The sequence below is a fragment of the Phyllobates terribilis genome, unplaced genomic scaffold, assembly GCF_046119375.1.
Source record: "Phyllobates terribilis strain yellow unplaced genomic scaffold, ASM4611937v1 Scaffold_1__5_contigs__length_1240528914, whole genome shotgun sequence".
NCBI classification, from domain to species: Eukaryota; Metazoa; Chordata; class Amphibia; order Anura; family Dendrobatidae; genus Phyllobates; species Phyllobates terribilis.
This window is the reverse complement of record NW_027362761.1, coordinates 687645274-687667202: the sequence shown is the minus strand read 5'-3', so window position 1 is coordinate 687667202 and position 21929 is coordinate 687645274.

The window sequence follows — 21929 nt, the reverse complement described above, 5'->3', positions numbered from 1 at the left end:
GCTTGGGTGGATGCTCGGGTCCCCTCCCTGCATGTTTGACGATGTTTAGAGCACCAATCAACGTGCAGGAATTGCCTGCCACTCATTGTAATGCCGCAGCCATGGTGGTTGTGGCAATACAGTGATTGGCTGGCCGCACAGCGTCATCAGGTCTATATCAGACCTGGCGCCGCCATGCTCGTTACAGTCCACTCCGGAATCAGACAGTGTAGGGAGAGGTGCTGCTGCATCAGGGAGAGATTTGCTTGTGTATTAGGTAGTATAGGGAGAAAAACCATACATTACACATATCCATCTTAACAAACAGTCCTTCTGAGGACTAATCCATCTGCAGAGATATCAGGCAGGCAGGGTATTTAGGCAGGCAGGCAGGGTATATAGCAGACTGCAGTGCACATAGCACAAGAGGCTCCATTACAATTCTGCCTTCTGCTGCTGTTAGATATTTCTAGACAAAGGCCGAGGTCTCAGGGGCCAGGAATAATTCTTGGATCTTAATCCTCATTATTTGCTTAAAAAGCAATCCAGAGAACACAGTTTTTCTGTGCCATTTGCTTGTTGGCACTGCAGAATACAGCCAGGTCCTTTCCATATTACAGCGCTAGAAATCCAGCTATTGAAAACTCTGTTTTCTCCGTCACACGTATCACATATATACGTTTTCAGAAAATACTGCCATTTTTGGCCTCCATTCAAATTTTTTTTCACTGTGTCAGCGAAGTTTTTGACACCAGTTTGCTGTTCAAACTAGTTACCTACAGGCCAGGTATTTAAAACTCTGTTTTCTCTGTCACATGGATCATATATAAGTTTGCTCCAAACTGAGTCATTTGTAGTGAGCGTGGAAGATATTGTCCTTCATTTAAAATGGGCAAGGCATGTGGCAAGGGACGGGGAACTGGACGTGATTGTGATGGTGCATGCAGAGGCCGAGGACAAGGCCGTGGGCAAGCTGAAATTGTGCCACAACAAACACCCACATCTTCTCGCCCGATCTTCCTGTCCCAATTCCTAGGGGACCGCAGCACACCACTATTGAACCCAGAGCAGTGTCAAAAGGTTGTTGGTTGGATAGCGGATAATGCTTCCAGTCACTTAGCCACCACCACCACCATGTCATCCACACGGTCATGTCTCAGTAGCTGTGAGTCTGGACCCCATATTCCTCACCTTGATCCTCCTTCCTCCCACCATGTTGCGTGCCCGGAGACAACTGATCCCACATTTGGACACTCTGAAGAGCTGTTCACTTTTCCATTTATAGATTCGGGCCTCTCGCCCAGTCCACTTGAAGCGGGACAAGAAGAGATCGCATGTAGCGATGCCCAAATATTTGAGCAGCCACGGTCACATGAAGGCGACAGTGAGAAAGTGTCACAAGAGGTAGACGATGATGAGACACAATTGCCAGAAAGTCAGGAGGAGGACCAGGGTGCGGAAGTGGAAGACGAGGTGGTGGATGATATACTAACTGACCCAACCTGGCAGGAGGACATGCAGAGCGAGGACAGCAGCACACAGGGGTAGAGAGGCAGATCACCTCAACAGGTAGGAAGAAGCAGTGTGGTGGCCGCAGACAGAAGGCAGGCAACATTCCCCGTAACACCAACACGAAGGAAGTTGCCAGTACAACTGTTAGGTCTTCCCGAGTATGGTTGTTTTTTAAAGACTCTGCTGATAACCCCAAAAAAGCCATTTGCACCACCTGCCAGGCAGCATCAGCAGGGGTGGCAAAACGACCAGCCTGACCACCACCAGCATGATCAGGCACATGGCAGCAAAGCACCTGACTTTGTGGGCCGAATCCCAGAGTCCAGGAACAGTGTCTGCGGGTGGCACCATTGCTTCTTCCACTGTTGTGCATGCAAGCCAATCCCCTGTCCATGGTGCATGCGAAGATGCCTCCTGCCCTGCACCTGTTGTTGCACACTCTCAAGTAGCAGCATCAGGAAGCACGTCCATGTCCTTGTCCCAGCGCAGCATTCAGTTGTCCATATCCCAGTCCTTGGAATGCAAGCGCAAATATGCAGCCAACGCCCCACAGGCCACACTACTAAATTCTCACATTACACGACTGCTTGCGTTCAAAATGTTGCCTTTTAGGCTCGTGGAGACGGAAGCATTGCGCAACCTGATGGCGGCGGCTGTCCCTCGGTACTCGGTCCCCAGCCACCACTATTTCTCCCGGTGTGCCGTCCCCGCATTACACAAGCACGTGTCCCAAAACATTAGCCGTGCCCTCAACAACGCAGTTACCAGGAAAGTCCACCTAACCACGGACACGTGGACAAGTGCTTGTGGGCAGGGAAGGTACATCTCGCTGACGGCACACTGGGTTAACATAGTGGAAGCCAGAACCCAGTCGGACCTTGGGACGGAACACGTCCTCCCGACGCCAAGGATTGCGGGCCCTAGGTCAATCAAGGTTGCCCCCATGGTCTACAGCTCCTGCACCTCATCCTCGTCAGCCTCCTCCTCCTTCTCTTCAGCCTCCATCTCCGAAATGACCACATCAGTCGCAAGCTGGAAGCACTGCAGCACTGCCTCAGCCAAGTGGCAACAGGCTGTGCTTAAGCTAATATGCTTAGGTGACAAACCGCACAATACTGAAGAGTTGTAGACAGCTCTGAAAGAGCAGGCAGATCTTTGGCTCACACCGCTGAACCTATAGCCAGGCATGGTCGTGTGTGACAATGGCCAGAACCTGGTGGCGGCTCTGAGGCGAGGCGAGCTCACACACGTACCATGCCTGGCCCATGTGCTTAACCTCGTGGTTCGCGGTTTCTCAAATCCTACCCAGAGCTGCCTGATCTGCTTGTTAAAGTACGCCGCCTGTGTGCCCATTTTAGAAAGTCAGCTACAGCTTCCGCCGCCCTTGCCGTGTTTCAGCAGCGTTTGCAGCTTCCGGCTCACAGACTGGTGTGTGATGTCCCCACACGTTGAAACTCTACACTGCAGATGTTGGGAAGGATTTGTGAGCAGAAGAGTGCAGTTGTTGAGTACCAGCTTTGGAAAGAGCTGAAACATGCTGTCTGGAAAAGGCAACCTTCAAACACGAGACAACTGGAACAGTTTGCTCATGAGGAGTGGGCAAAAATACCTGTCGAGAGGTGCAGAAGTCTTATTGACAGTTACAGGAATCATTTGATTGCAGTGATTGCCTCAAAAGGTTGTTCAGAGTACCATCATTTCTGTGCAGGCCTATTTCATGAGTTTAATTTTTTTTTAAATTCTGTGGAAAAAAGGTTGAAAAGCAATGACTGACTTTCATTTGTTCATTTTCATAGATTTTTAATTTATTATTACTTTTGTCAAATTCAAGTTATTTCTGTGACCATTGTGGGTTTTTCTTTCATTAAACGAGGGATACCAACAATTTTGACCACGTGTGTATGTTTAATTGAGTTAATTGATGATTAAATTATTTATTTAAATTATTCTTTATCCCTAATAAAGCATTGTGGCCTGTTTTATTCATCTAAGCGTTATGTCATTTATTTATGAATAAATTGTGTTTCTTACTTGTATTAATTGTATAGAATAGTACATATATTACCATGTCTTCAAGTACAGGCAGAGAGGGCTATTAAGTGCATGAAGGATGTGCAAAGAAACAGATGCTATGAGGGATCAGATTTGGAGGAAAAATTTTGGAAGGGCAAAACTGGAAATTTTTAGATAAGTGAGGTCAGGTGATAGGCCGCCAGTCTAAAGAAATGGCTTGTTAGGCTACGTGCCCACAATGCGTTTTTCAAGCGTTTCTTCTGCGGCATTTCTGCAGCGGAAACGCTTTTAAAACGCTTGGTAATCCGTGCCCCATGGTCCCCAATGACAATCCGCATGTTCTGTGCCCATGCTGCGGAATTTTACGCAGCGGATTTTATGTGTGGAAAAATCCACAGCATGTCCATTATTTGTGCGTTTACGCATGCGGATTTGCCTACTCAATACATTAGAAAAACGCAAGTCAAATCCGCATGCAAAAACGCTTAAAAACGCTTCAAAAACGCGTGTTAAAATCCGCATGCGTTTTTACTGGCAAGGACATGCAGAAATGAAGCGGAAATTTTCTGCTTCAATTCTGCATCGTGGGCACATAGCCTTATGGCACATTTAAAACTGTGGGTATTGAGAATTAAAGGGAATCTGTCACCCCCTGGGACGTAACTAACCTATTAATATGGGCATACAGGTGATATAAATGTAAATCTATTTATTCTTGTATGCCTCCTATTAATAGTTTTGATGTTTTGAAATCTTATATTATGACTTTATGGTAATGATTGCTCCAGGCCCCGGGCACGTAAGGAATCCTCACCTCCTCTCTTTATTACTATAGTACTCCCCCCCCAACACCTGCACGTCACTGTGTCCAGTTGCGGCACTGTAATCTCTTGCCTGCACGTTGAAATCCCTCAGTGATCCTCTCTCTCTGCCTCCAACGAGTCTCCGTGACTCACTGTCACCTGCGCAGAAGATCTCAGATTAGTGAATTCTGTGATCTTCTGCGTAGGCGCCGGCATTGACGCGCCTGCGCAGAAGATAACACAATACACTAGTCTGTGATCTTCTGCACAGGTGCCGGTGAATCACGGAGACTCATGGGAGGGAGAAAGGGAGGCTGAGAAAGAGGGAGGGAGGATCGTGGAGGGATTTCAACGCGCAGGCAAGAGATTACAGCATCGCAATATGACACTGTAACGTGCAGGGGAGGGGAGTACTATGATAATAAAGAGAGGAGATGGGGATTCCTTATGGGCCTGGAGCAATCATTACCATAAAGGTATAATATAAGATTTCAAAACATGAAAACTATGAATAAGAGGCAAACAGGTATGAATAGATTTACATTTCTATCACTTGTATGTTCATATTAATAGGTTAGTTACGTCCCTGGGAGTGACAGATTCCCTTTAATCTAATTGTTTGGGGTAGTGCATTCCAGAGAATTTGCACAGCATGCGAGAAGTCTTAGAGATGGGAGTGGGAGGTTTGGATTATTGAGGACGTTAGTCTTATGTCATTAATGGAACAAGAGGGCACGGGTCGGGTGGTAGCTGCACACTGTGTGCACTAAGGTATATGCAAACATTGAATATGGGAATTTTAAAAGGCACTACAGCTATATACTTATAAAATTACTAGATGGTGGCCCGATTCTAATGCATCGGGTATTCTAGAATATGTATGCGTCCGACCGGGCGCGACTAATCAGCGAAGCAGTGTTTAAATGGGTTGTGCATTACTTTAAATTAACTGCCCAATGTATCCCGCCGGGGCCCCTAATGAATTTTGGAGGACCGGGGAGCGAGGCCGCCGGTCGGGGTACTTCTGCTGCGAGCAGCCGGGAGATGACCGGCTAGCACAGGGTGAGCGTGTGAGGGAGATGACCGGCTAGCACAGGGTGAGAATGTGAGGGTGAGCGTGGGAGCGTGTGAGGGTGAGCGTGGGAGTGTGTGAGGGTGAGCGTGGGAGCGTGTTAGGGTGAGCGTGGGAGCGTGAGAATGTGAGCGTGAGAAGGTGAGCGTGTGAGGGTGAGCATGTGAGGGTGAGCGTCTGAGGGTGAGCCTGTGAGGGTGAGCGTGTGAGGGTGAGCATGTGAGGGTGAGCATGTGAGGGTGAGCGTCCGAGGGTGAGCGTCCGAGCGTGAGCGTCAGAGCGTGAGTGTCTGAGGGTGAGCGTCTGAGGGTGAGCGTCTGAGGGTGAGCGGGTGAGGGTGAGCGTCCGAGGGTGAGCGTCCGAGGGTGAGCGTCCGAGAGTGAGCGTCCGAGCGTGAGCGTCTGAGCGTGAGCGTCCGAGCGTAAGCGTCAGAGCGTGAGCGTCCGAGCATGAGCGTCAGAGCGTGAGCGTCCGAGCGTGAGCGTCAGAGCGTGAGCGTCAGAGCATGAGCGTCAGAGCGTCTGAGCGTGAGCGTCTGAGCAAGAGCGTCTGAGCAAGAGCGTCTGAGCAAGAGCATCAGAGCGTGAGTGTCAGAGTGTGACCGTGAGCGTCAGAGCGTGAGCGTCAGAGCGTGAGCGTCCGAGCGTGAGCGTCCGAGGGTGAGCGTCTGAGGGTGAGCGGGTGAGGGTGAGCGTCCGAGGGTGAGCATCCGAGGGTGAGCGTCAAAGCATGAGCGTCCGAGCGTGAGCGACAGAGCGTGAGCGTCTGAGTGTGAGCGTCTGAGTGTGAGCGTCTGAGTGTGAGGTCCGAGCGTGAGCGTCAGAGCGTGAGCGTCTGAGCAAGAGCGTCTGAGCAAGAGCATCAGAGCGTGACCGTGAGCGTCAGAGCGTGAGCGTCAGAGCATGAGCGTGAGCATCCGAGCGTGAGCGTCAGAGCGTGAGCGTCCGAGCATGAGTGTCAGAGTGTGAGCGTGAGCGTCAGAGCCTGAGCGTGAGCGTCAGAGCATGAGCGTCAGAGCGTGAGCGTCAGAATGTGAGTGTCAGAGCGTGAGCGTGAGCATCAGAGCATGAGCGTCAGAGCGTGAGCGTCAGAGCGTGAGCGTCAGAGCGTGAGCGTCTGAGCATGAGCGTCAGAGCATGAGCGTGAGCTTGCCAGCGTGAGCGTCAGAGCGTGAGCGTCTGAGCGTGAGCGTCAGAGCATGAGCGTGAGCTTGCGAGCGTGAGTGTCAGAGCGTGAGCGTCTGAGCGTGAGCGTCAGAGCATGAGAGTGAGCGTCCGATCGACAGCGTCAGAACGTGAGTGTGAGCGTCCGAGCGTGAGCGTGAACGTCCGAGCGTGAGCGTCCGAGCGTGAGCGTGAACGTCCGAGCGTGAGCGTCAGAGCGTGAGCGTGTGAGGGTGAGCGTGTGAGCGTGTGAGGGTGAGCGTGTGAGCGTGTGAGGGTGAGCGTGTGAGGGTGAGCGTGTGATGGTGAGCGTGTGAGCGTGTGAGGGTGAGCGTGTGAGGGTGAGCCTCAGAGCGTGAGAGTCCGAGCGTGAGCGTCCGAGGGTGAGCATCAAAGCGTGAGCGTCCGAGCGTGAGCGTCAGAGCGTGAGCGTTAGCGTCTGAGCGTGAGCGTCCAAGTGTGAGCTTCAGAGCGTGAGCGTCAGAGCCTGAGCGTGAGCGTCAGAGCGTGAGCGTCAGAGCGTGAGCATCAGAGCCTGAGTGTGAGTGTCCGAGCGTGAGCGTCCGAGCGTGAGCGTCAGAGCGTGAGCGTCCGAGCATGAGCTTCAGAGCGTCTGAGCGTGAGCGTCCAAGCGTGAGCGTCAGAGCGTGAGCGTCCAAGCGTGAGCATCAGAGCGTGAGCGTCAGAGCGTGAGCGTCCGAGTGTGAGCGTCCGAGCGAGAGCGTCAGAGCGTGAGCGTCTGAGATTGAGCATCTGAGATTGAGCGTCTGAGCGTGGGCGTCTGAGGGTGAGCATCAGAGCGTGACCGTGAGCGTCAGAGCGTGAGCGTCAGAGCATGAGCGTGAGCATCCGAGCGTGAGCGTCAGAGCGTGAGCGTCCGAGCATGAGTGTCAGAGTGTGAGCGTGAGCGTCAGAGCCTGAGCGTGAGCGTCAGAGCATGAGCGTCAGGGCGTGAGCGTCAGAATGTGAGTGTCAGAGCGTGAGCGTGAGCATCAGAGCATGAGCGTCAGAGCGTGAGCGTCAGAGCGTGAGCGTCTGAGCATGAGCGTCAGAGCATGAGCGTGAGCTTGCGAGCGTGAGCGTCAGAGCGTGAGCGTCTGAGCGTGAGCGTCAGAGCATGAGCGTGAGCTTGCGAGCGTGAGTGTCAGAGCGTGAGCGTCTGAGCGTGAGCGTCAGAGCATGAGAGTGAGCGTCCGATCGCTAGCGTCAGAACGTGAGTGTGAGCGTCCGAGCGTGAGCGTGAACGTCCGAGCGTGAGCGTCCGAGCGTGAGCGTGAACGTCCGAGCGTGAGCGTGATCGTCCGAGCGTGAGCGTCAGAGCGTGAGCGTGTGAGGGTGAGCGTGTGAGCATGTGAGGGTGAGCGTGTGAGCGTGTGAGGGTGAGCGTGTGAGGGTGAGCGTGTGATGGTGAGCGTGTGAGCGTGTGAGGGTGAGCGTGTGAGGGTGAGCCTCAGAGCGTGAGAGTCCGAGCGTGAGCGTCCGAGGGTGAGCATCAAAGCGTGAGCGTCCGAGCGTGAGCGTCAGAGCGTGAGCGTGAGCGTCAGAGCCTGAGCATCAGAGCGTGAGCGTTAGCGTCTGAGCGTGAGCGTCCAAGTGTGAGCTTCAGAGCGTGAGCGTCAGAGCCTGAGCGTGAGCGTCAGAGCGTGAGCGTCAGAGCGTGAGCATCAGAGCCTGAGTGTGAGTGTCCGAGCGTGAGCGTCCGAGCGTGAGCGTCAGAGCGTGAGCGTCTGAGCATGAGCTTCAGAGCGTCTGAGCGTGAGCGTCCAAGCGTGAGCGTCAGAGCGTGAGCGTCCAAGCGTGAGCATCAGAGCGTGAGCGTCAGAGCGTGAGCGTCCGAGTGTGAGCGTCCGAGCGAGAGCGTCAGAGCGTGAGCGTCTGAGATTGAGCATAGGAGATTGAGCGTCTGAGCGTGGGCGTCTGAGGGTGAGCATCAGAGCGTGACCGTGAGCGTCAGAGCGTGAGCGTCAGAGCATGAGCGTGAGCATCCGAGCGTGAGCGTCAGAGCGTGAGCGTCCGAGCATGAGTGTCAGAGTGTGAGCGTGAGCGTCAGAGCCTGAGCGTGAGCGTCAGAGCATGAGCGTCAGAGCGTGAGCGTCAGAATGTGAGTGTCAGAGCGTGAGCGTGAGCATCAGAGCATGAGCGTCAGAGCGTGAGCGTCAGAGCGTGAGCGTCTGAGCATGAGCGTCAGAGCATGAGCGTGAGCTTGCGAGCATGAGCGTCAGAGCGTGAGCGTCTGAGCGTGAGCGTCAGAGCATGAGCGTGAGCTTGCGAGCGTGAGTGTCAGAGCGTGAGCGTCTGAGCGTGAGAGTCAGAGCATGAGAGTGAGCGTCCGATCGCTAGCGTCAGAACGTGAGTGTGAGCGTCCGAGCGTGAGCGTGAACGTCCGAGCGTGAGCGTCCGAGCGTGAGCGTGAACGTCCGAGCATGAGCGTCAGAGCGTGAGCGTGTGAGGGTGAGCGTGTGAGCGTGTGAGGGTGAGCGTGTGAGGGTGAGCGTGTGATGGTGAGCGTGTGAGCGTGTGAGGGTGAGCGTGTGAGGGTGAGCCTCAGAGCGTGAGAGTCCGAGCGTGAGCGTCCGAGGGTGAGCATCAAAGCGTGAGCGTCCGAGCGTGAGCGTCAGAGCGTGAGCGTGAGCGTCAGAGCCTGAGCATCAGAGCGTGAGCGTTAGCGTCTGAGCGTGAGCGTCCAAGTGTGAGCTTCAGAGCGTGAGCGTCAGAGCCTGAGCGTGAGCGTCAGAGCGTGAGCGTCAGAGCGTGAGCATCAGAGCCTGAGTGTGAGTGTCCGAGCGTGAGCGTCCGAGCGTGAGCGTCAGAGCGTGAGCGTCCGAGCATGAGCTTCAGAGCGTCTGAGCGTGAGCGTCCAAGCGTGAGCGTCAGAGCGTGAGCGTCCAAGCGTGAGCATCAGAGCGTGAGCGTCAGAGCGTGAGCGTCCGAGTGTGAGCGTCCGAGCGAGAGCGTCAGAGCGTGAGCGTCTGAGATTGAGCATCTGAGATTGAGCGTCTGAGCGTGGGCGTCTGAGGGTGAGTGTCAGAGCGTGAGCGTCCGAGCGTGAGCATGACCGTCTGAGCGTGAGCGTCAGAGCATGAGCGTGAGCGTCCGAGCGTGAGCGTCCGAGCGTGAGCGTCAGAGCATGAGCGTGAGCATCCGAGCATGAGCGTGAGCTTCAGAGCGTGAGCGTCAGAGAGTGAGCGTCCGAGCGTGAGCGTCAGAGCGTGAGCGTCTGAGCAAGAGCGTCTGAGCAAGAGCATCAGAGCGTGACCGTGAGTGTCAGAGCGTGAGCGTCAGAGCATGAGCGTGAGCATCCGAGCGTGAGCGTCAGAGCGTGAGCGTCCGAGCATGAGTGTCAGAGTGTGAGCGTGAGCGTCAGAGCCTGAGCGTGAGTGTCAGAGCATGAGCGTCAGAGCGTGAGCGTCAGAATGTGAGTGTCAGAGCGTGAGCGTGAGCATCAGAGCATGAGCGTCAGAGCGTGAGCGTCAGAGGGTGAGCGTCTGAGCATGAGCGTCAGAGCATGAGCGTGAGCTTGCGAGCGTGAGCGTCAGAGCGTGAGCGTCTGAGCGTGAGCGTCAGAGCATGAGCGTGAGCTTGCGAGCGTGAGTGTCAGAGCGTGAGCGTCTGAGCGTGAGCGTCAGAGCATGAGAGTGAGCGTCCGATCGCGAGCGTCAGAACGTGAGTGTGAGCGTCCGAGCGTGAGCGTGAACGTCCGAGCGTGAGCGTCCGAGCGTGTGCGTGAACGTCCGAGCGTGAGCGTCAGAGCGTGAGCGTGTGAGGGTGAGCGTGTGAGCGTGTGAGGGTGAGCGTGTGAGCGTGTGAGGGTGAGCGTGTGAGGGTGAGCGTGTGATGGTGAGCGTGTGAGCGTGTGAGGGTGAGCGTGTGAGGGTGAGCCTCAGAGCGTGAGAGTCCGAGCGTGAGCGTCCGAGGGTGAGCATCAAAGCGTGAGCGTCCGAGCGTGAGCGTCAGAGCGTGAGCGTGAGCGTCAGAGCCTGAGCGTCAGAGCGTGAGCGTTAGCGTCTGAGCGTGAGCGTCCAAGTGTGAGCTTCAGAGCGTGAGCGTCAGAGCCTGAGCGTGAGCGTCAGAGCGTGAGCGTCAAAGCGTGAGCATCAGAGCCTGAGTGTGAGCGTCCGAGCGTGAGCATCAGAGCGTGAGCGTCAGAGCGTGAGCGTCCGAGTGTGAGCGTCCGAGTGTGAGCGTCCGAGCGAGAGCGTCAGAGCGTGAGCGTCTGAGATTGAGCATCTGAGATTGAGCGTCTGAGCGTGGGCTTCTGAGGGTGAGCGTCAGAGCGTGAGCGTCCGAGCGTGAACGTTAGAGCGTGAGCGTCAGAGCGTGAGCGTGAGCGTCTGAGCGTGAGCGTCAGAGCGTGAGCATCAGAGCGTGAGCATGAGCGTCTGAGCGTGAGCGTCAGAGCATGAGCGTGAGCGTCCGAGCGTGAGCGTCCGAGCGTGAGCGTCAGAGCATGAGCGTGAGCATCCGAGCGTGAGCGTCAGAGAGTGAGTGTCCGAGCGTGAACGTTAGAGCGTGAGCGTCTGAGGGTGAGCGTCCGAGCGTAAGCGCCTGAGCGTGAGCGTCCGAGCGTGAGCGTCCGAGCGTGAGCGTCCGAGCATAAGCGTCAGAGCGTGAGCGTCAGAGCGTGAGCATGAGCGTCTGAGCGTGAGCGTCAGAGCGTGAGCATGAACGTCTGAGCGTGAGCGTCAGAGCGTGCGCGTGAGCGTCTGAGCGTGAGCGTCTGAGCGTGAGCATCTGAGGGTGAGCGTCTGAGGGTGAGCGTGCAAGCGTGAGCGTCAGAGCGTGAGCGTCCAAGCGTGAGCGTCAGCATCAGAGTGTGAGCGTCCGAGCGTGAGCATCAGAGCGTGAGCGTCCGAGCGTGAGCGTCAGAGCGTGAGCGTCAGAGCCTGAGCGTGAGCGTCAGAGCATGAGCGTCAGAGCGTCTGAGCGTGAGCATCTGAGCGTGAGCATCTGAGAAAGAGCGTCTGAGCAAGAGCATCAGAGCGTGAGTGTCAGAGTGTGACCGTGAGCGTCAGAGCAAGAGCGTCTGAGCGTGAGCGTCAGAGCGTGAGCGTCCGAGCGTGAGCGTCTGAGCAAGAGCGTCTGAGCAAGAGCGTCTGAGCAAGAGCGTCAGAGCGTGACCGTGAGCGTCGGAGCGTGAGCGTCAGAGCATGAGCGTGAGCATCCGAGCGTGAGCGTCAGAGCGTGAGCGTCCGAGCATGAGTGTCAGAGTGTGAGCGTGAGCGTCAGAGCCTGAGCGTGAGCATCAGAGCATGAGCGTCAGAGCGTGAGCGTCTGAGTGTGAGCGTCAGAGCATGAGCGTGAGCTTGCGAGCGTGAGTGTCAGAGCGTGAGCATCTGAGCGTGAGCGTCAGAGCATGAGAGTGAGCGTCCGATCGTGAGCGTCAGAACGTGAGCGTTAGCGTCCAAGTGTGAGCGTGAACGTCCGAGCGTGAGCGTCCGAGCGTGAGCGTGAACGTCCGAGCGTGAGCGTCAGAGTGTGAGCGTGTGAGGGTGAGCGTGGGAGCGTGTGAGGGTGAGCGTGTGAGCGTGAGCGTGTGAGGGTGAGCGTGTGAGGGTGAGCGTGTGAGGGTGAGTCTCCGAGCGTGAGGGTCAGAGCGTGAGAGTCCGAGCGTGAGCGTCCGAGGGTGAGCATCAAAGCGTGAGCGTCCGAGCGTGAGCGTCAGAGCGTGAGCGTCAGAGCGTGAGCGTTAGCGTCTGAGCGTGAGCGTCCAAGCGTGAGCTTCAGAGCGTGAGCGTCAGAGCCCGAGCGTGAGCGTCAGAGCGTGAGCGTCAGAGCGTGAGCATCAGAGCCTGAGTGTGAGCGTCCGAGCGTGAGCGTCAGAGCGTGAGCGTCCGAGCATGAGCTTCAGAGCGTCTGAGCGTGAGCGTCCAAGCCTGAGCGTCAGAGCGTGAGCGTCCAAGCCTGAGCGTCAGAGCGTGAGCGTCAGAGCGTGAGCGTGAGCATCAGAGCCTGAGTGTGAGCGTCAGAGTGTCAGCGTCAGAGCGTGAGCATCCGAGCGTGAGCGTCCGAGCGTGAGCGTCCGAGCGAGAGCGTCCGAGCGAGAGCGTCAGGGCGTGAGCGTCTGAGATTGAGCGTCTGAGATTGAGCGTCTGAGCGTGGGCGTCTGAGGGTGAGCGTCAGAGCATGAGCGTGAGCGTCCGAGCGTGAGCGTCCGAGCGTGAGCGTCAGAGCGTGAGCGTGAGCATCCGAGCATGAGCGTGAGCTTCAGAGCGTGAGCGTCAGAGAGTGAGCGTCAGAGCGTGAGCGTCAGAGCGTGAGCGTGAGCGTCCGAGCATGAGCTTCTGAGCGTCTGAGCGTGAGCGTCCAAGCCTGAGCGTCAGAGCGTGAGCGTCCAAGCGTGAGCGTCAGAGCGTGAGTGTCAGAGCGTGAGCGTGAGCATCAGAGCCTGAGTGTGAGCGTCAGAGTGTCAGCGTCAGAGCGTGAGCGTCCGAGCGTGAACGTCCGAGCGAGAGCGTCCGAGCGAGAGCGTCAGAGCGTGAGCGTCTGAGATTGAGCGTCTGAGATTGAGCGTCTGAGCGTGGGCGTCTGAGGGTGAGCGTCAGAGCGTGAGCGTCAGAGCGTGAGCGTCCGAGCGTGAACGTTAGAGCGTGAGCGTCAGAGCGTGAGCGTCAGAGCGTGAGCATGAGCGTCTGAGCGTGAGCGTCAGAGCATGAGCGTGAGCGTCCGAGCGTGAGCGTCAGAGCATGAGCGTGAGCATCCGAGCATGAGCGTGAGCTTCAGAGCGTGAGCGTCAGAGAGTGAGCGTCCGAGCGTGAGCGTCAGAGCGTGAGTGTCTGAGCAAGAGCGTCTGAGCAAGAGCATCAGAGCGTGACCGTGAGCGTCAGAGCGTGAGCGTCAGAGCATGAGCGTGAGCATCCGAGCGTGAGCGTCAGAGCGTGAGCGTCCGAGCATGAGTGTCAGAGTGTGAGCGTGAGCGTCAGAGCCTGAGCGTGAGCGTCAGAGCATGAGCGTCAGAGCGTGAGCGTCAGAATGTGAGTGTCAGAGCGTGAGCGTGAGCATCAGAGCATGAGCGTCAGAGCGTGAGCGTCAGAGCGTGAGCGTCTGAGCATGAGCATCAGAGCATGAGCGTGAGCTTGCGAGCGTGAGCGTCAGAGCGTGAGCGTCTGAGCGTGAGCGTCAGAGCATGAGCGTGAGCTTGCGAGCGTGAGTGTCAGAGCGTGAGCGTCTGAGCGTGAGCGTCAGAGCATGAGAGTGAGCGTCCGATCGCGAGCATCAGAACGTGAGTTTGAGCGTCCGAGCGTGAGCGTGAACGTCCGAGCGTGAGCGTGAACGTCCGAGCGTGAGCGTCCGAGCGTGAGCGTGAACGTCCGAGCGTGAGCGTCAGAGCGTGAGCGTGTGAGGGTGAGCGTGTGAGCGTGTGAGGGTGAGCGTGTGAGCGTGTGAGGGTGAGCGTGTGAGGGTGAGCGTGTGATGGTGAGCGTGTGAGCGTGTGAGGGTGAGCGTGTGAGGGTGAGCCTCAGAGCGTGAGAGTCCGAGCGTGAGCGTCCGAGGGTGAGCATCAAAGCGTGAGCGTCCGAGCGTGAGCGTCAGAGCCTGAGCGTCAGAGCGTGAGCGTTAGCGTCTGAGCGTGAGCGTCCAAGTGTGAGCTTCAGAGCGTGAGCGTCAGAGCCTGAGCGTGAGCGTCAGAGCGTGAGCGTCAGAGCGTGAGCATCAGAGCCTGAGTGTGAGCGTCCGAGCGTGAGCGTCAGAGCGTGAGCGTCAGAGCGTGAGAGTCCGAGCGTGAGCGTGAACGTCCGAGCGTGAGCGTCAAAGTGTGAGCGTGTGAGGGTGAGCGTGGGAGCGTGTAAGGGTGAGCGTGTGAGCGTGTGAGGGTGAGCGTGTGAGGGTGAGCGTGTGAGGGTGAGCGTGTGAGGGTGAGTCTCCGAGCGTGAGGGTCAGAGCGTGAGAGTCCGAGCGTGAGCGTCCGAGGGTGAGCATCAAAGCGTGAGCGTCCGAGCGTGAGCGTCAGAGCGTGAGCGTCAGAGCCTGAGCGTCAGAGCGTGAGCGTCAGAGCGTGAGCGTTAGCGTCTGAGCGTGAGCGTCTGAGATTGAGCGTCTGAGATTGAGCGTCTGAGCGTGGGCGTCTGAGGGTGAGCGTCAGAGCGTGAGCGTCAGAGCGTGAGCGTCCGAGCGTGAACGTTAGAGCGTGAGCGTGAGCGTCAGAGCGTGAGCGTCAGAGCGTGAGCATGAGCGTCTGAGCGTGAGAGTCAGAGCATGAGCGTGAGCGTCCGAGCGTGAGCGTCCGAGCGTGAGCGTCAGAGCATGAGCGTGAGCATCCGAGCATGAGCGTGAGCTTCAGAGCGTGAGCGTCAGAGAGTGAGCGTCCGAGCGTGAGCGTCAGAGCGTGAGCGTCTGAGCAAGAGCGTCTGAGCAAGAGCATCAGAGCGTGACCGTGAGCGTCAGAGCGTGAGCGTCAGAGCATGAGCGTGAGCATCCGAGCGTGAGCGTCAGAGCGTGAGCATCCGAGCATGAGTGTCAGAGTGTGAGCGTGAGCGTCAGAGCCTGAGCGTCAGAGCATGAGCATCAGAGCGTGAGCGTCAGAATGTGAGTGTCAGAGCGTGAGCGTGAGCATCAGAGCATGAGCGTCAGAGCGTGAGCGTCAGAGCGTGAGCGTCTGAGCATGAGCGTCCGAGCATGAGCGTGAGCTTGCGAGCGTGAGCGTCAGAGCGTGAGCGTCTGAGCGTGAGCGTCAGAGCATGAGCGTGAGCTTGCGAGCGTGAGTGTCAGAGCGTGAGCGTCTGAGCGTGAGCGTCAGAGCATGAGAGTGAGCGTCCGATAGCGAGCATCAGAACGTGAGTTTGAGCGTCCGAGCGTGAGCGTGAACATCCGAGCGTGAGCGTCCGAGCGTGAGCGTGAACGTCCGAGCGTGAGCGTCAGAGCGTGAGCGTGTGAGGGTGAGCGTGTGAGCGTGTGAGGGTGAGCGTGTGAGCGTGTGAGGGTGAGCGTGTGAGGGTGAGCGTGTGATGGTGAGCGTGTGAGCGTGTGAGGGTGAGCATGTGAGGGTGAGCCTCAGAGCGTGAGAGTCCGAGCGTGAGCGTCCGAGGGTGAGCATCAAAGCGTGAGCGTCCGAGCGTGAGCGTCAGAGCCTGAGCGTCAGAGCGTGAGCGTTAGCGTCTGAGCGTGAGCGTCCAAGTGTGAGCTTCAGAGCGTGAGCGTCAGAGCCTGAGCGTGAGCGTCCGAGCGTGAGCGTCCGAGCGTGAGCGTCAGAGCGTGAGAGTCCGAGCGTGAGCGTCCGAGCATGAGCTTCAGAGCGTCTGAGCGTGAGCGTCCAAGCGTGAGCGTCAGAGCGTGAGCGTCCAAGCGTGAGCATCAGAGCGTGAGCGTCAGAGCGTGAGCGTCCGAGTGTGAGCGTCCGAGCGAGAGCGTCAGAGCGTGAGCGTCTGAGATTGAGCATCTGAGATTGAGCGTCTGAGCGTGGGCGTCTGAGGGTGAGCGTCAGAGCGTGAGCGTCAGAGCGTGAGCGTCCGAGCGTGAACGTTAGAGCGTGAGCGTCAGAGCGTGAGCGTGAGCGTCTGAGCGTGAGCGTCAGAGCGTGAGCATGAGCGTCTGAGCGTGAGCGTCAGAGCATGAGCGTGAGCGTCCGAGCGTGAGTGTCCGAGCGTGAGCGTCAGAGCATGAGCGTGAGCATCCGAGCGTGAGCGTCAGAGAGTGAGTGTCCGAGCGTGAACGTTAGAGCGTGAGCGTCTGAGGGTGAGCGTCCGAGCGTGAGCGCCTGAGCGTGAGCGTCCGAGCGTGAGCGTCCGAGCGTAAGCGTCAGAGCGTGAGCGTCAGTGCGTGAGCGTGAGCGTCTGAGCGTGAGCGTCAGAGCGTGAGCATGAACGTCTGAGCGTGAGCGTCAGAGCGTGCGCGTGAGCGTCTGAGCGTGAGCGTCTGAGCGTGAGCATCTGAGGGTGAGCGTCTGAGGGTGAGCGTGCAAGCGTGAGCGTCAGAGTGTGAGCGTCCGAGCGTGAGCGTCAGAGCGTGAGCGTCCGAGCGTGAGCGTCAGAGCGTGAGCGTCAGAGCCTGAGCGTGAGCGTCCGAGCGTGAGTGTCCGAGCGTGAGCGTCAGAGCATGAGCGTGAGCATCCGAGCGTGAGCGTCAGAGAGTGAGTGTCCGAGCGTGAACGTTAGAGCGTGAGCGTCTGAGGGTGAGCGTCCGAGCGTGAGCGCCTGAGCGTGAGCGTCCGAGCGTGAGCGTCCGAGCGTAAGCGTCAGAGCGTGAGCGTCAGTGCATGAGCGTGAGCGTCCGAGCGTGAGCGTCCGAGGGTGAGCATCAAAGCGTGAGCGTCCGAGCGTGAGCGTCAGAGCCTGAGCGTCAGAGCGTGAGCGTTAGCGTCTGAGCGTGAGCGTCCAAGTGTGAGCTTCAGAGCGTGAGCGTCAGAGCCTGAGCGTGAGCGTCCGAGCGTGAGCGTCCGAGCGTGAGCGTCAGAGCGTGAGAGTCCGAGCGTGAGCGTCCGAGCATGAGCTTCAGAGCGTCTGAGCGTGAGCGTCCAAGCGTGAGCGTCAGAGCGTGAGCGTCAGAGCGTGAGCGTCCAAGCGTGAGCATCAGAGCGTGAGCGTCAGAGCGTGAGCGTCCGAGCGTGAGCGTCCGAGCGAGAGCGTCAGAGCGTGAGCGTCTGAGATTGAGCATCTGAGATTGAGCGTCTGAGCGTGGGCGTCTGAGGGTGAGCGTCAGAGCGTGAGCGTCAGAGCGTGAGCGTCCGAGCGTGAACGTTAGAGCGTGAGCGTCAGAGCGTGAGCGTGAGCGTCTGAGCGTGAGCGTCAGAGCGTGAGCATGAGCGTCTGAGCGTGAGCGTCAGAGCATGAGCGTGAGCGTCCGAGCGTGAGTGTCCGAGCGTGAGCGTCAGAGCATGAGCGTGAGCATCCGAGCGTGAGCGTCAGAGAGTGAGTGTCCGAGCGTGAACGTTAGAGCGTGAGCGTCTGAGGGTGAGCGTCCGAGCGTGAGCGTCCGAGCGTAAGCGTCAGAGCGTGAGCGTCAGTGCGTGAGCGTGAGCGTCTGAGCGTGAGCGTCAGAGCGTGAGCATGAACGTCTGAGCGTGAGCGTCAGAGCGTGCGCGTGAGCGTCTGAGCGTGAGCGTCTGAGCGTGAGCATCTGAGGGTGAGCGTCTGAGGGTGAGCGTGCAAGCGTGAGCGTCAGAGTGTGAGCGTCCGAGCGTGAGCGTCAGAGCGTGAGCGTCCGAGCGTGAGCGTCAGAGCGTGAGCGTCAGAGCCTGAGCGTGAGCATCAGAGCATGAGCGTCAGAGCGTCTGAGCGTGAGCATCTGAGCGTGAGCGTCTGTGAAAGAGCGTCTGAGCAAGAGCATCAGAGCGTGAGTGTCAGAGTGTGACTGTGAGCGTCAGAGCAAGAGCGTCCGAGGATGAGCGGGTGAGGGTGGGTGTCCGAGGGTGAGCATCTGAGGGTGAGCGTCACAGCATGAGCGTCCGAGCGTGAGCGTCAGAGAGTGAGCGTCCGAGCGTGAGCGTCAGAGCGTGAGCGTCTGAGCGTGAGCGTCAGAGCGTGAGCGTCCGAGCAAGAGCGTCTGAGCAAGAGCGTCTGAGCAAGAGCGTCAGAGCGTGACCGTGAGCGTCAGAGCGTGAGCGTCAGAGCATGAGCGTGAGCGTCAGAGCGTGAGCGTCCGAACATAAGTGTCAGAGTGTGAGCGTGAGCATCAGAGCCTGAGCGTGAGCATCAGAGCATGAGCGTCTGAGTGTGAGCGTCAGAGCATGAGCGTGAGCTTGCGAGCGTGAGTGTCAGAGCGTGAGCATCTGAGCGTGAGCGTCAGAGCATGAGAGTGAGCGTCCGATCGTGAGCGTCAGAACGTGAGCGTGAGCGTCCAAGCGTGAGCGTGAACGTCCGAGCGTGAGCGTCCGAGCGTGAGCGTGAACGTCCGAGCGTGAGCGTCAAAGTGTGAGCGTGTGAGGGTGAGCGTGGGAGCGTGTGAGGGTGAGCGTGTGAGCGTGTGAGGGTGAGCGTGTGAGGGTGAGCGTGTGAGGGTGAGCGTGTGAGGGTGAGTCTCCGAGCGTGAGGGTCAGAGCGCGAGAGTCCGAGCGTGAGCGTCCGAGGGTGAGCATCAAAGCGTGAGCGTCCGAGCGTGAGCGTCCGAGCGTGAGCGTCAGAGCCTGAGCGTCAGAGCGTGAGCGTCAGAGCGTGAGCGTTAGCGTCTGAGCGTGAGCGTCCAAGCGTGAGCTTCAGAGCGTGAGCGTCAGAGCCCGAGCGTGAGCGTCAGAGCGTGAGCGTCAGAGTGTGAGCATCAGAGCCTGAGTGTGAGCGTCCGAGCGTGAGCGTCAGAGCGTGAGCGTCCGAGCATGAGCTTCAGAGCGTCTGAGCGTGAGCGTCCAAGCCTGAGCGTCAGAGCGTGAGCGTCCAAGCGTGAGCGTCAGAGCGTGTGAGCGTCAGAGTGTCAGCGTCAGAGCGTGAGCATCCGAGCGTGAGCGTCCGAGCGTGAGCGTCGAGCGAGAGCGTCCGAGCGAGAGCGTCAGAGCGTGAGCGTCTGAGATTGAGCGTCTGAGATTGAGCGTCTGAGCGTGGGCGTCTGAGGGTGAGCGTCAGAGCATGAGCGTGAGCGTCCGAGCGTGAGCGTCCGAGCGTGAGCGTCAGAGCGTGAGTGTGAGCATCCGAGCATGAGCGTGAGCTTCAGAGCGTGAGCGTCAGAGAGTGAGCGTCAGAGCGTGAGCGTCAGAGAGTGAGCGTGAGCGTCCGAGCATGAGCTTCTGAGCGTCTGAGCGTGAGCGTCCAAGCCTGAGCGTCAGAGCGTGAGCGTCCAAGCGTGAGCTTCAGAGCGTGAGCGTCAGAGCGTGAGCGTGAGCATCAGAGCCTGAGTGTGAGCGTCAGAGTGTCAGCGTCAGAGCGTGAGCATCCGAGCGTGAGCGTCCGAGCGAGAGCATCCGAGCGAGAGCGTCAGAGCGTGAGCGTCTGAGATTGAGCGTCTGAGATTGAGCGTCTGAGCGTGGGCGTCTGAGGGTGAGCATCAGAGCGTGAGCGTCAGAGCGTAAGCGTCCGAGCGTGAACGTTAGAGCGTGAGCGTCAGAGCGTGAGCGTCAGAGCGTGAGCATGAGCGTCTGAGCGTGAGCGTCAGAGCATGAGCGTGAGCGTCCGAGCGTGAGCGTCAGAGCATGAGCGTGAGCATCCGAGCATGAGCGTGAGCTTCAGAGCGTGAGCGTCAGAGAGTGAGCGTCCGAGCGTGAGCGTCAGAGCGTGAGCGTCAGAGCGTGAGCGCCTGAGCGTGAGCGTCCGAGCGTGAGCGTCCGAGCGTAAGCGTCAGAGCGTGAGCGTCAGAGCGTGAGCGTCTGAGCGTGAGCGTCAGAGCGTGAGCATGAACGTCTGAGCGTGAGCGTCAAAGCGTGCGCGTGAGCGTCTGAGCGTGAGCGTCTGAGCGTGAGCATCTGAGGGTGAGCGTCTGAGGGTGAGCGTGCAAGCGTGAGCGTCAGAGCGTGAGCGTCCAAGCGTGAGCGTCAGAGCGTGAGCGTCAGAGCGTGAGCGTGAGCATCAGAGCCTGAGCGTGAGTGTCATAGTGTCAGCGTCAGAGCGTGAGCTCCGAGCGTGAGCGTCAGAGAATGAGCGTCAGAGCGTGAGCGTCAGAGAGTGAGCGTGAGTGTCAGAGCGTGAGTGTCAGAGCATGAGCGTCAGAGCGTGAGCGTCAGAGCATGAGCATCAGAGCGTGAGCGTCTTAGCATCCGAGCGTGAGCGTCTGAGCGTGAGCGTCTGAGCGTGAGCGTCAGAGCATGAGCGTGAGCGTCAGAGCGTGAGCGTCCGAGCGTGAGCGTCAGAGCCTGAGAGTGAGCGTCAGAGCATGAGCGTCAAAGCGTGAGCATCCGAGCGTGAGCATCAGAGCGTGAGCGTGAGCGTCTGAGCGTGAGCGTCAGAGCGTGAGCGTGAGCGTCCCAGCGTGAGCGTCAGAGCATGAGCGTGAGCATCCGAGCGTGAGCGTCAGAGTGTGAGCGGGAGCTTCAGAGCGTGAGCGTCCGAGCGTGAACGTTAGAGCGTGAGCGTCAGAGCATGAGCGTGAGCATCCGAGCGTGAGCGTCAGAGCGTGAGCGTCCGAGCATGAGCTTCAGAGCGTCTGAGCGTGAGCGTCCAAGCGTGAGCGTCAGAGCGTGAGCGTCCAAGCGTGAGCATCAGAGCGTGAGCGTCAGAGCGTGAGCGTCCGAGTGTGAGCGTCCGAGCGAGAGCGTCAGAGCGTGAGCGTCTGAGATTGAGCATCTGAGATTGAGCGTCTGAGCGTGGGCGTCTGAGGGTGAGCGTCAGAGCGTGAGCGTCAGAGCGTGAGCGTCCGAGCGTGAATGTTAGAGCGTGAGCGTCAGAGCGTGAGCGTGAGCGTCTGAGCGTGAGCGTCAGAGCGTGAGCGTCAGAGCGTGAGCATGAGCGTCTGAGCGTGAGCGTCAGAGCATGAGCGTGAGCGTCCGAGCGTGAGCGTCCGAGCGTGAGCGTCAGAGCGTGAGCGTGAGCATCCGAGTGTGAGCGTCAGAGAGTGAGTGTCCGAGCGTGAACGTTAGAGCGTGAGCGTCTGAGGGTGAGCGTCTGAGCGTGAGCGCCTGAGCGTGAGCGTCTGAGCGTGAGCGTCAGAGCGTGAGCATGAACGTCTGAGCGTGAGCGTCAGAGCGTGCGCGTGAGCGTCTGAGCGTGAGCGTCTGAGCGTGAGCATCTGAGGGTGAGCGTCTGAGGGTGAGTGTGCAAGCGTGAGCGTCAGAGCGTGAGCGTCCAAGCGTGAGCGTCAGCATCAGAGTGTGAGCGTCCGAGCGTGAGCGTCAGAGCGTGAGCGTCCGAGCGTGAGCGTCCGAGCGTGAGCGTCAGAGCGTGAGCGTCAGAGCCTGAGCGTGAGCGTCAGAGCATGAGCGTCAGAGCGTCTGAGCGTGAGCATCTGAGCGTGAGCGTCTGAGCAAGAGCATCAGAGCGTGAGTGTCAGAGTGTGACCGTGAGCGTCAGAGCAAGAGCGTCCGAGCGTGAGCGTCTGAGGGTGAGCGTCTGAGGGTGAGCGGGTGAGGGTGAGTGTCCGAGGGTGAGCATCCGAGGGTGAGCGTCACAGCATGAGCGTCCGAGCGTGAGCGTCAGAGCGTGAGCGTCCGAGCGTGAGCGTCAGAGCGTGAGCGTCTGAGCGTGAGCGTCAGAGCGTGAGCGTCAGAGCGTGAGCGTCCGAGCAAGAGCGTCTGAGCAAGAGCGTCTGAGCAAGAGCGTCAGAGCGTGACCGTGAGCGTCAGAGCGTGAGCGTCAGAGCATGAGCGTGAGCATCCGAGCGTGAGCGTCAGAGCGTGAGCGTCCGAGCATGAGTGTCAGAGTGTGAGCGTGAGCGTCAGAGCCTGAGCGTGAGCATCAGAGCATGAGCGTCAGAGCTTGAGCGTCTGAGTGTGAGCCTCAGAGCATGAGCGTGAGCTTGCGAGCGTGAGTGTCAGAGCGTGAGCATCTGAGCGTGAGCGTCAGAGCATGAGAGTGAGCGTCCGATCGTGAGCGTCAGAAC